The sequence below is a fragment of the Ptychodera flava genome, chromosome 4, assembly GCF_041260155.1.
Source record: "Ptychodera flava strain L36383 chromosome 4, AS_Pfla_20210202, whole genome shotgun sequence".
NCBI lineage: Eukaryota > Metazoa > Hemichordata > Enteropneusta > Ptychoderidae > Ptychodera > Ptychodera flava.
Window position 1 is genome coordinate 44,571,013 of NC_091931.1, and position 16,568 is coordinate 44,587,580.

At 35.8% G+C, this 16,568-nt stretch overlaps 1 protein-coding gene across 1 annotated transcript in view; it reads left to right on the top strand.

Annotated features, from left to right (window-relative positions):
• The first annotated feature begins 6,746 nt into the window (after positions 1-6,746).
• The window catches only part of LOC139131913 (muscarinic acetylcholine receptor M1-like), a 38,365-nt gene continuing 28,543 nt past the window's right edge, over positions 6,747-16,568 (top strand). The window contains exon 1 of the mRNA XM_070698228.1: positions 6,747-6,916. The gene's annotated coding sequence lies outside the window, so the exon portion shown is untranslated. The remainder of the gene's footprint in view (positions 6,917-16,568) is intronic.

Sequence of the window (16,568 nt, forward strand, 5' to 3'; positions counted from 1 at the left end):
GAATTTTCCAAAAACGTCAAAGGTGTTCTAGAAGTCTTCGACTGATTAAGTCGGAAGCTTGACAGCGATAAAAGACACTCGCACTTTTCATGCACAGAAAAGGTCATCCCTCCTGACATCTTTACGCAAAAATATCACCGGTTTAAAAATCCCCGCATTTTGACTAACCATCTCAAAGCGTTGCCATGGTTACATGCATGGAAACACCAGATTACCTAGCATAGGCGAGAAAAAGGAACCGATTTTTCTTCATGCTGTGGGCTTTTAAATTTAATATACCCTGCTTGTTGAACTCAACCTATATATAATGTGAATATATTTCACGATTATTCTCTGGCGACGGATTAAGAGTCCACAGTCCTGTGATTACATCAAAACGGCGCGCAATCTTAGTGTGAGTCCATTTGAATAGAAAAGATCGTTTTAGCCTTGGAGGCAAATTTGCAGCCAGTAGTTATACGAATAATTCTGTATATCTACAACCGATCACCCGAACTGATGTCCTTTTCTTGGCGACAGGAAATAACTGTCATACATCGGTAATTCCAAATTTATCAAAACTCTTCTTGAATATTACGGCGAAATTTGATGTTGTATCATTTTGCATATCGGCAGCCGAGCTGAGGTCGTCGTGAGAAAGTACAGTACTTCGCGTACATGTGTACATGTATAGACGGAATTTAACTGAAAATGTGCCTACAGTAAATTTGTTACCCCAACTAGGTTTCTATCACTGATTAAAATCAGGCATCGCCTTACCCATACATGCTCATATATTCACGGCTTTCAGACGCTGACCGCTGACAATTCTGCCTGCACATTTATAACAATGTGGTATAGAACTTGAAATACAGACTAAAGTAAATTTCTGACGTTACGTAATCACCACTTTGAGGTCAGGAGTTCAGATGTTGTTGCATAGCCGTTCTCTTGTCCTATTATTCAGATTAGATGATTGTGTTAGGAACTTTCCTGATTGTAACGTGACTGCTAACAGTTCCGTGGACTTGTTAGTACATAGGCGCCGTTCATGTTAATTAAACTTTGATTACGCTTGCCTAATATTTCACAATAAAATATGTTCGCCAGGCAATATCTACCTGCCTATCTCTTTGCTGTTGTACTGTATTCTACCAGTGGCATACTCAACGACGCAGGTCACTGTACTGTGACATTAGCACATATAAGCTACATTAAATATTAATTATAATAATAAGGTTTTTTTATGGTGACTAACTTCTAATGATCTTAAAATGGGGATAAGACAAATCTTTTACTCAGACTGATGTCCGAGTGAGTCGTATAGCGCGAAAGTATCCATTTTTCACAAGATTAAAGAGTTAATTAAACAGTTACAACTGGTGGTTCGTGACATTAGAATTCAATAATTAGAACGTAAAATTTTGCAATTCCAAGGGTTCGGGTTCGCTCCAAATGTAGACAGAATAAAGACACAATTTTCTTGGCATATGATTGACACAATATGAATCGAAAGTGAGGAAATGTGTCTGCATTTCATAACATTACTCCAGAAAGGCGATATTTTGCTGTGTTTTTAAAACACTAATATTTAGGCTCGGTTTGATCATAAGCTTTTACATTTACATGTAAATAGGTGGGCCGTATAAAAGATGGTGACAACCTAATACCCAACAATGGCGGTCAAATAATTTTGTCAACGTATTGATTAGTTGATAATAAAACATTTTGATTTGCTGTCCGTCACGCATTTCAGCACCGCTCCATGATTTTCAACGTTTACTATAAAATAGTAGAACACAGACAGATAACCTTCCTGTGATATATTGAGGTTGTTCGTATCATAACATGTCAACGGTTGGGCTGTAAAAAAGGTGAAAAACCTAAAAGATCTGATTATGAATCGAAAAAGCATGTTCAACAGTTGGGAAAATTAGGGGCAGAAGAATATGAATATCAATATTTGCTGTTAAATTACGCTGCTGACACATCACACCTTCAATGGAGACTAATATTGGGTTGTTAGCACCTGTTGATAATGGCGTACCCAGTTCATGTTTCATTTTGTGTAAATTGCAACTAGAAATTTGCCAGATCAATCGACCGACTGAATGAAGGCGACGGAGTCTTATTACGCAGATCGCTTGGATGGACTCGCCACGGGATGCAAGTATAATACACAAGACTTGCATTTATCATGACAGAGATTTTTCTGCCGTAAAGTGGTGCGTGAAAAGAAACCATTCAGTATTCTTTTCAAGGTGAACAAAGAGTAACGTTCACACCAGGCTGCTTCAGTTCACCGTACATGACAGTTTCATTTTATGAAGAGCAATAAAAAGTATATGACGCACGCATATACACATACAACGTTGGTTGATAATAATGCCTGTATTTTCTGTTTCAGGCTAAAAAAGAAATTGTGCCAAAAAATAATTCCCGACTGAACTTTGTCCAGTTTCGACATCGATTGCGCGTTCGAGGTTTTCTTGAAGAAGCTAGAAAAGGAACTCAAAACACGTTTAGCCTGAGAAGAAGGAAAGAAATTTGAAACGATATAAAAAAGGTGTGGCTTGATTTTAACTGAGATGAGAACATTTTCAAGGCTTTTAGCACTTCACCGTTAAGTGTCATGTGGACATACCTGGCAGCAATCTGTTTTAACTCCATATGTTATGGAGATGGTCGCCATGGCAACAGTCGCAGTCACAACTATACATGGGAAGCAGTCACAAATTTAAAGCCCAACTAGCTGTAACTCTTGAAATTTGTCGACCTCACAATATATTCCTATTCTCTCCTGGTTTTCTCTGAATTCTACCCTCTGAAGGGAGATGGGCTTTTACTGCATTAGGAAACCTGTGAAACATTTGATAAGTAAATTCAAATTTTAACGGACATTTTGATTTCCCGCCATTTTCATATTACAAAGGAAATATAGCATACAATGTCGCAGTTGAAAGCATTCACCCCAATGCATTACATCGGACTCTGTGCAGTTTATGTGAAAATTTCAGTGCAGATTATGTATACAGTATCAATTCTTTTTGCTTTTCCATATGGGACTGGGATTTAATGTTTGGGCAAACATTTAATCGTAGTGTAACCTTATCTTCTTCAAGTACAGTCCCAGCGAGTTGTTAATAATAAGTGTATACACACACCTAAGTTAGTACATTCTCACAAACATATTGTAGCTTGAAAGTAAAATCATAAAAAATAATACTAAAAGATATACAGCTACTAAGGCTTTAATGTGCTCCTCGAAGAGTAAGTAAACCACAATATTCATACATATTTTTTAAAAATTGTGGAAACATCAAGTTATCAACTAGGTAGGAGATTTGTCGGAGAAATTCTTGGAGTTCTTAATGGGATTTTGCTTCATCTGATTTAATTGATATCATTTTTATATTGATTATTAGCCGGTAATTACATATTTTGAACTACACGGATTGTTCAGTTGTTTCGATAAACGCTCTAGGCATCTCTCAGCTAAACGTCTTATATTTTACTATTAACAGATCTTTTATCGGACGTTGTGCTTCCCTAACAATGTACAGTACATACATTGTTGATAACGTAGCAAACTTCAAAATTTCGTACAAAATATAGCTATCAAATGGCGACGGACGCCATTCTATCGTGTATTTTGAAATACTCGAGACGACATTAACTTTAAATCTGGTGTTTTATGACATTTTTATATAAGATGGTAATATTTAAACGTTCAAGATTAGCTAAAACTCACACATCCTCTTTTAGCTGAAAAAAGGCATATTTATATTTCAACTAAACACACTTCTCGTTTCATATCTGAGAGATTCTGATAATGCTGATTCATTACCCTGTACATAATGCAGCTATACCGCCAAGCTTTGGATATTCTGGTATTTTAAAATGTCTTTTATAGCCTACAGCTGTCTTTATAATGAGCTCTATACACTATGCCTTCACCGTACCTACAAAGCCGAGTGCCAGATACTAGTTCCCTATCCTTCAGTAGAATTTCTTGTGTCAGAGTTTAATACAAAGAGACTGGTATTATTTCAAACGAAAAAGTGTATTTACAGAGTATTGTAGCTCCATTCATTAGCTCTTACATCAAAGTGGGAGAAGGGAAAATGGAAATATGCATGGACTGTCAATAATGACGATTTTGAAATTCTTGAAATTTGGAGAAACGGCTCAAATGAACAAACCTGAAGTTTAAAGAGTACAAACACAAATAATCGGGTTCATGTTGCGTCAGTTTGACTTAGATATCAAATAATTTGCCAGTTGTTAGCGTGGCAAATCAGGCTACTGCAAGTTTAAATGAATATCATTAAAGTTCTCTCCTTTTCTCATAAGGACTTCAAGAAAGACTGAAAAGCTATTTTGCCATTTGCTGGAGTCAAGAAACACTCATGCACGTGCTAATAGACATTACCGTACAAGGTCTAATCACGGATACGTTATGACGTGGAATATTGAACATTGAAAGTAAAACCTGTCTATTATAAAACATAATGCTAAACACACTATATGCGATTATATAGCTATTCAGTATGAAAGTTGAACTGTTTTTGTTTCGCGAAAAAAAAGGATATAACGTTGAATTCTTATACTTCTCTGCTGAAATTTCTAACATTATCGGATAATCTAAACACTGTGTGTAATAACCTTTTAATAAACTGAATGAAGATCAATTAACTTTATTCAGTTTTAAATTTTTAACCAGAAAGGATATTAATACTGTTATGATCCTTAGCAATTTCCCCTATAACCTCAAATTCATTATAATAAAAGTATAAAGTATTCGAGTTGAATACAGCGACAAGAAAGATCAATGATTTTTTTTCTTGTATAAGGAACCTAAAATAGTTTCTTGGTTAAACATTACTATGTTTGTTTTGTATAATAAGCCACTTGCCAAACAATATATTCCAAGGCCGACGTTTACTTCGGACGATAACGTAAGCTTTATCATGTAGGTGTCCCGCAGTTTCGCAGTTGTTCACTTAAGAAAGAGCAGTGCATGATGCAAGGTCAAGGATAGGCCTTGATGATGTACGTCATGTTATAAAACATATATCATCCTGCGTTGTTTACTATCGGCAAAACTTTACACGCTAAAAATACAAGGCTACATACATACACACATACATACATACATACATACATACATACATACATACATACATACATACATACATACATACATACATACATACATACATACATACATACATACATACATACATACATACATACATACATACATACACAGACAGACAGAGACAGACAGACAGACAGTCAGACAGATAGACAGACCAACTGATAGACACATCCGTATACGTGTCAGGATACTTAAAATATTGTAAACGTAATTACTAATTTGCATTTTCGCTTTGAATAAGCTACAATGATAGGTTCTAGAGAAATTTTATTGCAGTCAGTTTATTCGCAAGCCATTTAATAGAGTAATGTTTTGTGTACGGGCCAGGAAAGAGTTACCTTCAAAGATTAATGAATTCAAGAACAAAGTTAAGTACATTGGAAAAGCTGTGTTAGCTAATCTGTTTTAGTATCGGAGTCTGGGGCAAGCCCATCTTTCCTAACGTCTTCCTTCGCTTATCAAAAGGATATTTGATTGAGAGAGCATCACAAGCTCTAAGTGGATACTTGATTGGGGAGAATCGTCTGCTCTCACTTCATGAATAGGAGTTATTTTGATTAATCTGCACTGAGAAGGAAACGATTTGCACAAAAATACAACTTCGAACGATGACATGTGATATAGAATTGACAATTATCTGGTTACATTCTGCTTAGAGACAATGTTAAAAATGAAATAAAACTGAGCGGATCAATCCCGGCATGCACGGCTGGTTTTCTGTCATCAGGAGGGGAGGTGAAAGGTCAACACATTTCCAATCGATATCAGATTGAAACCAAATGGTCGCAATATAGGCAACACCAAGAAAGAAAGACCTTCATAAAATTTGAAAATACTTATTGACTTGGTGACTTTAAATTGCAACTATCGAAAATCGTGACTCAGGAGAGTGAATTCATTGAAACACTTCAAGTAAATTGTTTGCTGTAAAAGTTGAAACTGCATAATGAGGAACAGAAATGAGTCATTTCTAGTGTTACGTAAACGTAGGAGGCGAGGAAGCAAAAATCTTCAAATCTCTTTGATATTCAACTGGCAAACATATAACTTTTATACCTCTTTGTAATGAAACGATCTATTTTTGAATATAACAGTGATTGTGTTGTTTTTAACTTCGAGATGTGGTTCGCAGAAAACGGATTATACATTCGTGATTCAAACGTCATCAGATATACTTTTCCAGTTTTCGCTCAAGGCAACGGAAAGCAACGGGAAATATTGCACATTCGAAGTGGACGTAGCATATTGTAACCATACTAATAAAATGCATGAATAATTGCACGTTGCTCGTTTTCGAATGTTCAGTGATGGTAATTTTGCTTGTACATATATCTGTGGTTATATTATCACAGTGTTGCCTTGGCAACCATTAGTGTGAGTTCCTGTTTTAACAACACAGAAAACAACTCAGTTGGACTTGTTCGGCCCACGTGACCTGACGATAACCCAATGGATATTGTGGACACAGTTGAAGGCACGTGCTCTCAGTATGTTGGATTAACATATTTGGTAGACTTCAATCTTTGGAAATTCATAGCGTTTCTGCAGCTACGGAGCATGTGCGCCTGCCCAGAAATGCGCATGCGTGGGAATGGTAATCTGACAGAAGATGAGAGAGCCGCCGAGCACGACACATCGCGAAACGTAATGTAAAACCTACAACCACCAAAGGGAGTGTACATCTAACTCCGCTATTAACTCTCAGACTGAAATCGTGCGTACTCGCACTAACGTTGGAATTTTACGAGAACAAGCTTTAAGAGCACGGACTTGGATGTGAGTATATAACTGGAATTATTCCAATACTACCAACTGCCGTTGACTTCAACAGTTTAAATCAGTTTGATTTTAACGCAAAGATAAAATGCGTCACAAAGTTTAAGTACATTGCAATACATGTATATGAACAGCGCATTTTGTGACTCGCAAAGTGACCTTATTGATTCCTATTGTTAGCACTGCTTTTGAATTTCTGCACTAACTTTACACGTTCACAGCTAAATGAGATCAAATCGAAGATGGGGCCTTAACGATAAAATATGTTCTTTTTGTTCACAAACCATGGCATTGTACTTGGTTCGGAGCAGGTTGTTAAAGATCAGAATAAAAATACCATTCTGCGGAGAGGCATCAAATGTAAATTCTCGAGAAATTTTAAAGAAAGAATATCAATGAACATAATCAACGGGTAGCCTTACTAAAAAGAGACAAAAATACATTTTGTTGGTGACGACAAACCTGTACCTGTCCTTTTTTCATGCTGCATTTCTGAAAATCTGCTTGCTTGTCAATGTTTACATGTTTCTTTGAAACGCACTTTCTTGCTAAACCACAAGGTGGTGTGACTGAAATGCATACGGCAGTTTTGTAAATCGATAACTTTGGTTATTTATGGAATGCAAGACCCACCGAGCGAATTCAACTTGTGGTCTCAAATCAAGCGTCGCAGGCTTCAGTGTTTTTCTTCTTCTAACATACTTTCACATTGGATGGAAAACCGTTAACGAATCAATCAACGGTAATGTTGTAGTGAGGGATTTCTAGAATACGAGCGTGACTAACCTTTACATTTACAAAATGTGTGAATACTTTTTAAAGGACATTTTTCAAGTCTTTGTCTATCATTACGTCATACGGCTGCACAAACTGTCACAATTCAGTGCAAAAACGAATGGTCAGGGCGTTCAATGTGTTCCTTGAAATGAGTTTTTCATTCTCTGGTTTGAACTATTGCAGAGACGAGGAGCCCCAAGGTAGTATGCGCCTCGAAAGTGAAATATTTAAACCTTTGCTCAAACTTTCCTTTAGAAAACTTTCATCCATTCTCACTAAAATTAAGAATACAAATCAAGGATCACCGTGCAAAGTTTGGCACTAGAGAAAGAAATTACCCAGCATTTACAGATATTTGAAATTCAAAATGGCCGCCATTCCTGTGTTAAAATATTATTATCGATTTTCGAAAAAAATAAGACGGTTAATTTTTTTTACTCCAATACCTTTAAAAATGATCCCCGACGAATGGGAGACCAGAAAAAAAGATTGCAAAATTTGGAGTCCCAGAGGCGCATTCTAACTTCAATGTCTAGCTATAGTAAAGGTATACTGTCACCTGTTACAATTTTGCCACAGTTACCATGGAAAGAGAAAATCTAACCAATCACAGATTTTAAGCGGGTGGCCGCTTTTTAAAAACAGCGCCCTCACATGGGTATTTTGAATACCAAGGAACCAGTATATCCAATGAAATGATACAAAACATACATGCCGACCACAGTATTCGGCTCCATAAAAGATATTTAGTCAATAGATTTTCTCTAATATTGGTAAAAGTGCAATCTTTTTTTTTTGGTCTACCATTCGTCGGGGATCACTTTAAAGGTCTTGACCATATATTGGCACATTTAGATTACAGGTGACTGTATACCTTTAAGTCGTGAAGAAGTCAATAGTGTCAAACAGTTCCCAAATTCGTTCACTATTACCAATATTAGGAAAATCTATTGACTAAAATATCCTTTATGGGAGCCGAATACTATGGTCGGCAAGTATGTTTTGTATCATTTCATTGGATTTACTAGTACCTACGGCCTTGGCCGTGAATGATGACGTTCACTTGACATCGTTTTCCGATTTGTGGTCGCCAACATAACGTCATGTGCAGAAGATATGGCTAAAAAGTCAGCTTGTCATGTTGGTACCGATGGTGTCAAGGGGGATTTTTCTGATTATGAATTAGTGACAATGATGATCTTGTAATCTTGGATTAGGCAAATATTTCAAGTTTTGTAACATTATCAAAACACTCCGCCCCCCTGGTTATGACGTCACTGTCTGAGCAGGTTTTCTTCATTTTTGTACCGGTTAATAACGTTACTTGAGAAACATTTCACATTTCAGGGAAATTGAGCGGAATTAATTGTCAATGATACAAAATATGTTCTTTTATCAAGAATTTATTCGAACGTTTTTCTAGAATCACAATATTAGTGCTTTGAATTACCTACCAAAGGCTGCCTTTTTGAAAACCACTTTCTACCCATAAAAAGTATACCCTGATATTGAAAACCATTACACGTTCTTCATGATTTTTTTCTACCATTTTACTGTTTAGAAATTATCTACAATCGTTTTATCAACTTAAAGATTTAAATGCTTTGTATCTACCTGAATCGTGTAAGACAAACGACGTGGACAAAATATACTTCTTTGTAAGACCTTTTTGAGACCTCCAGCCATTTTGACGAGAGCTCTATCTCGGTTTGGTCACATATATCATTTTACTAATACACAGATCCAAAAATTATAAAAAAATTATATTGAATCGCGATCGTTAAATTTTTTATGGGGAAGCATCGCGCCGCGATTAAGGATTTTACTAATGAATCAGGATACAATCATTATATGCAAACCATAAATTTTTCACTAATACCGTGAATCCGATGAAAACCACTTGCGTTTGTTCTGACTTGACGCATGTGGTTTTATGAAGGTCAGTAGAAGGATATCATAAATCTAAGGCGGTATTTCCTTTCACTGGTAAAACGTCCAACGAAGGTTTTTAAATTTGATGAAGTCGTCCTTTGAGGATCTCCAAAAAAAGAGAATTCTCATTGCGGAAGCTGGGATGATAAAGATACCACAAGATTTTGTTTAAGGTAGCATGCGCCTCGAAAGTAAACACCTTAAAACTTTTGCTCAAATTTTCCTCTTGGAATCTCCCTTCAACAATTCATTTTTAACGTAAAGAATAAAAATAAAGGTCACCTTGCAAATTTTGGAACTACCGAAACAAATTAACCAAGATTTACCGAAATTTGAAATTCAAAATGGCCGCAATCACCTGTGTTAACTCTAAGCAGAAAAATAAAATTTTTGGTTTTCAAAAAAACTAAGACGGTGAAAGTTTTTCTTACGCAAAGGGTTTCAAAATGAACCCCACATGTGGTGGATCAGAAAAGAATTGAAAAAGTTCGAGAGTCCAAATATCCGTCCCCGTGGCGCGTTCTGCCTTAATTTAAACTCAGTATGGAAAAATACCCTGGAGTTTTCCTCAGTAAGGATTGAACACAAAATCCATCATTAACGGAGTCATAATTCTTACAGTTTATTGGAACTATCGCTTATCTTTTCCAAGGGAAACTGTTTAAAGCACTAATGATGAAATGTAGTTAAGATGTTCAACGGTTGCTCCATGGTCACTATCACGCTTTCGTAAATCCAGGGTTGCGATTACCATGCATTCATCTCACAATATAAGAGACTCGCCAGCGTCACTCATAGGGAAATAACAAAGCTGCGTGTAAACTGACAACATTTCGAATTGGTTTTACATCTGCCACATTTGAAGCAACATTTAGGGACAGTCGCATCATCCAGACTTCAATTATTATTACTCTCATGTTGTGTAATCATGATTATCATCATCAGAAATCGCTTGGTTATTCTTTATCTGGTTCGGTGACAATTGTGCTTTTTTCAAACACTAACTGTTACAACATGGTAATCATGTACTGGCACGTCCTCCTACGTTTTCGAGCCACCACCTCTTCCAACTACCACAGCACCACCACCACCACCACCACCACCACCACCACCACCACCACCACCACCACCACCACCACCACCACCATCATCATCATCATCATCATCATCATCATCATCATCATCATCATCATCATCATCATCATCATCATCATCATCATCAGAACCACCATTTCTATTATCATCATGCTAAATTTTGTGACTGTGATTAAAACTATTACCATCATGTTCGCCGTTGGGCAAGTTTAGTTCAATTTAAATTGCACAATTTTCAAGCTCACTCTCGATAGTATGCTTCATCAGTAAGAGATAGCGAATGAGTACGACAGTACCATAGACTTGTCTATGTGTGATTAAACAGAGAGAAGCAAGGTGCGCGTTACTCTAACCCATCATTGCAACGCTATGCGAAAGCGACGCTAGTAGCTGACGCTTCAATAAAACACAAGCGGTACTTTCATACTATATTTTTAGAACACGGTATTTAAATGTCATAAGCTGATTTGTTATTGTGTATGTTGCGTGCTATGTGTGGTGTGGTGTTAGTTTGAAAACCCCACTAAGTCGCGGTGTAATATTGGCAGCATGTGTGTCTTAATCCCTATGATTATGACGCATAGAGTGCGCTCTCATTAAAATTCAAGTGGTTTGTTTTTTACCGCACTAAGTGATACCAGTTTTTCAAGTTTAAAGGGGATTGCTCAGTGAGATTTCCCCCCAGTTTTTATCATCCGAATCGAAATAGTTGTAGATTAGAAAGAGCGGCAGCCTAGCAGAGGAAGCAAAGAGATGTCCTGCTTTTAAAGTAATGAACTCTCAGATTTGTATTATCCGTTATGATCACGTCACACCGTCACATGGAGAGTTTAGAATCAAAACGCAGACAGAACCACACCGACCTGATTCAGACCGCACACTCCATGCAGAGGGTATGACTCAAAACTCTGCGATATGCAAACAATGTCGCGTCAATTTTACTCCACGGGCTCTTACCAAATCTCAATAGACCATGCTTGTAACAACAAGGTGGCTTTCACTTGCCAATCGAATGCATGTAGAAATGAAAGGGACGAACTCACACACTAATTTCCGGCTTTAGAATTTGATCGGTAATGGCTCCTATTTGTCCCTATTGTATCACTTAAAATCTATTTATTTACTGTAGTGGTGAAGAAGTTGAAACAAACTTTCCACAAAGCATCATAATTGATTTCAAAAATATAACTGAACATTCAGTAAAGTTGCAGTGTGACCTAAAATTTCTGTTGCTGAAATTTTTGCTATTATAAGACAATTCCCTCCCGAAAAAGTGATTCTTAAAAGGAATAACTGAACATTTCGAGCGATTTTGTTTGTCAGAAGAACTACAACGTATCCTGTTATCCACACACACACACACATACACACCCACCCACACACACACACACACACACACACACATACATACATACATACATACATACATACATACATACATACATACATACATACATACATACATACATACATACATACATACATACATACACACACACATACACACATACATACATACATACATACATACATACATACATACATACATACATACATACATACATACATACATACATACATACATACATACATACATACATACATACATACATACATACATACATACATACATACATACATACAGAAATACATACAGAAATACATACAGAAATACATATACAGAAATACAGAAATACATATAGAAATACATAACAGAAATACTGATGTATGTAACGACTTAATTAATTTACACAGAAGCCAAGACAAAGGGAGACAGGGAGAAATTAACTGTCCGGATTAATTACATGAATTTAACAATGTCGCAAAGCACTCACCAAGAAGTTGGGATTTGAGAAGACGAAGAAAAATAAAATGATGTTAGAATCGATGTATACATGTCAAGTATCTGTTTAAATAGGACAGCTGTATGAATTTTTCTTGTGAATTGGATTTGCTGAAATATCATCGCTGAGGCATTTTACTGCTGGCACGCTGAGTTAAAAGATTGGTTGTAAGGTTTTACACTCTTTTAAGTGGCTTCAACTGACCAAAAAGTAATGTCTTTCTTTGATAAGTATTTTGTAACTATCTTAGACAGGTGATTGATTTAGAGGTTTAAAAACTGACTTTACAATCCTCTCTGCCAAATGATATCACCTTTTTGTTGACTTTTGATATTCAACTTTTAGAGATTGACGTAAGTTTTTCACCATACTTAGCTTTTTTTCAATGGACATTTGTGTCGATGTTTTACTTGAATCAATACGTCAGGCATTCCATTTTCTCCATTACCAATATTCAACTAATTCTACCCTCTCATTATTGAAACACTGCGCGTGTGGTATCACAAGATAAATTTGAAGTAGCCATTGTTGTCGCGTAAGGAAATTGATCTAAATAAGCAAATTTGCTTGAATAAGTTTTCAGACAAGCAACTGGTAAAGCTTTATTCGATATCGAGGTAGAATTCCAGTTAAAATTATTCTAACCAGATACGAAATGAAAATGCTCCCGTGTTCAGTACATCTAGTTTGCGCAGTTACCTATAAATTATCGGACACTTTTAAATTCTCTGACAGTATGTCTGTTTCTTATGATCAACATCACAAGAAAAATTCATCAAATTTGGTGCAGCAATTCCGCATTTCTGAGATAAGAGTTTTAAATGTTTGTCGAATATACACATTACATTTTATTTGACATGAAACAGCAAGATGTCTTCCAGTTGACATGTTGTTGTCAGTAATGTTTGTGTTAAGGTGGTATGTGCCTCGAAAGTGACTTAAACGTTTGCTTAAACATTTCTAAATTAAACTTTCAACCATTCTCTTGCCGAATCTACAAAAAAAAAATCGAGGGTCACCGTGCAAAGTTTGGAACTAGCGAAACAAATCACCAAACATTTTGCGATATTTAAAACTCAAAATGGCCGGCCACCATCCCTGTGCTATCTCTATAGGGAAAAGTTAAATTTTAGATTTTCGATAAACTAAGACGTGTGAAAGTCTTTCTTTCTCAAAGAGCTTTAAAATCAGCCCTCAAAAGTGGTAGATCAAAAGAGAATTGTAGAAATTTGAGATTCCGAATATATTTCCCCGAGGCGCGTTCTACCTCAAGTCAAAATTGTGCGGGCACCATCGTACATGTAACCCCATTTAAAACATCACTAATTACTCAAATAAATGACTTGCTGACATCGCTCTGCTGAATGTCTTTCAACGCTGTCATACTTTTTTATCTTCAATGCATGTTTCAAGTTTCATAAACTTTGATCAAGTCCTTTCAGATATGTATCCACTGGTTGTGAAATTTGATTGAGTATGAAAAATACAATTAATTTTACATGAAACTGCGATGCAACTTTCGAATCACTCATAAGTTGTAATGAGCAATATCCTTATCAAGTTTCATCGAATTGATGCGGTCACTGTTGATATATATATATATATATATATATATATATATATATATATATATATATATATAATATATATATATATGGCACATTGTATACATTTTGTATATATGTATATATATATATATATATGTGTATATATATATATATATATATATATATATATATATATATATATATATATATATATAATTCGTTTGATATGCAAATAAGCAATGTTATTGACGATGAAACCCCTAGACGACCTTCAATATTGTCACGTGATTGTGTAAGTAAAAATTGTGGCAAGATTCATCAGATCTGGTGCTGTCATTCTGAAAGTATCTGATTTCAGGACAATTAATTTTGCAAGCCACACTAAACATAACTTGATCAGTTCTTGCCATTACCAAACAATCCATGAATCAAAAGTGAGACTGATAGGGTGAGCCATTCTTTTAAGATATCGCACCGACAGACAAAGAGACATGCAGACACAGATAGACACACAGACATCTGTATTACAATAGCTGTATGCGGTGAAAGTTTGAGCTAAAAGTATGTAAAAAGTGCAGAGGCCAGTCAAAAGCACAAACTTCTCTCGTAGTTGGTCATATTCTCCGTCTCACTGTTGCTTCAATTGACGATGTATTTGACAGGTTTCAATTCTTGGGAATATTTAGAGTAAAAGTGATTGCGCAGATTATGAACTAAAGTGTTTGCTTTGGCGCAGTTTTTGGGTCAAGGACAACATGACGAGATGTTTCATATAATATAGTATTAGACATCTATCTTCGAGAATGTGCTTGCCCTGAAAACCGCATGGAATTCCCCTTTCATAATGTCGACCGTTTCAAGACGCCCAAAGTACAGTGCCTTTTCTAGATTTCTGTAATTGTGACCATTTCAAAGGACCCTATATGCAGGACGACTGCAAGGATTTTTGTCTCGCACTGAAGTGTAGTTGCATAGGATATCAGAAGCGCGTAACAGATCGATCTGGCATGTATACTGGCAGTGAAAGTCGGCCAAAAATTGCTGTTAAATTGTTGTCTCTACTCGACCACATCCAAGAAGCGCATCACCTTGCGAGTCGGGCAATGTACTGCAGGTATGTCTTCGCGCATACTTTTCGATATCTTTATAATGACCTCACAACATGACATTATTTCATGTAATATGACATGCGTATGAATTCAATCATAGGTGTACCTCACTGATGTACAGCTGATACCATGTAAGCTGTATGAGTAGGAATATTTAGTTATTAGTTCAGTACTAGTTAGTCACTTTTCTCATATCCTTGTGTTCGAACAAATATAAAATCATACTCTACGCTGTTACGAAATTTAATTATAGAAAACTCAAATATATAAAACATAGATACTGTGAATGCGATTGCAGGTTTGCTAACCTAAATTTCTCAAGCTGACACACGGTTTACAAAGGAAAAATAGATAATCTGTGTTATTATAGCATTCAGCTGGGCTTTTAAAAAGTACTGCCTTCAATGGTGTTTAATTTTAAAGTATATGGATGACGTTTTATGAATGCACAGTGTGTCAGGGGTCCACAACGCTCTTTTCACTTTTAAACATCGTCTCTTTTTAAATTGAAACTGTTTCAAGCTTTCTGAATGGAATATTATAAAAAGCAATGGGGATAACCTCAAATGAAATTTTACCAAAGATTTACCGTAACGACTAAAAGCACACATGTTGAGTTGTGAACTAGATCAAGACAATGGTTTGCTAAAAGCCATCCTGACATCAAACATGTACAAATAACACCCATCCAACCATCCACGTTATACACAACACTCCTACTCACAGAGCAACATTTCCACCAATGACCCCTAAACCTAACTACAACCTAGTTACCGGCCTGCATATCAACATCTGCCAAGTTATCCTCCTTCCTTCCGTCAATCCATCCATCCATCAATAACAGGTCTTGTGTGTGTATTATATATATAATATATATATATATATATATATATATATATATATATATATATATATATATATATATATATATATATAGATAGATAGATAGATAGATAGATAGATAGATAGATAGATAGATAGATAGAGAGAGAGAGATAGATACATACATACATACATACATACATACATACATACATACATACATACATACATACATACATACATACATACATACATACATACATACATACACACACACATACACACATACATACATACATACATACATACATACATACATACATACATACACATACATACATACATACATACATACATACATACATACATACATACATACATACATACATACATACATACATACATACATACATACATACATACATACATACATACATACATACATACATACATACATACATACATACATACATACATACATACATACATACATACATACAGACTGAGGCAGACAGCCAGGTACAAA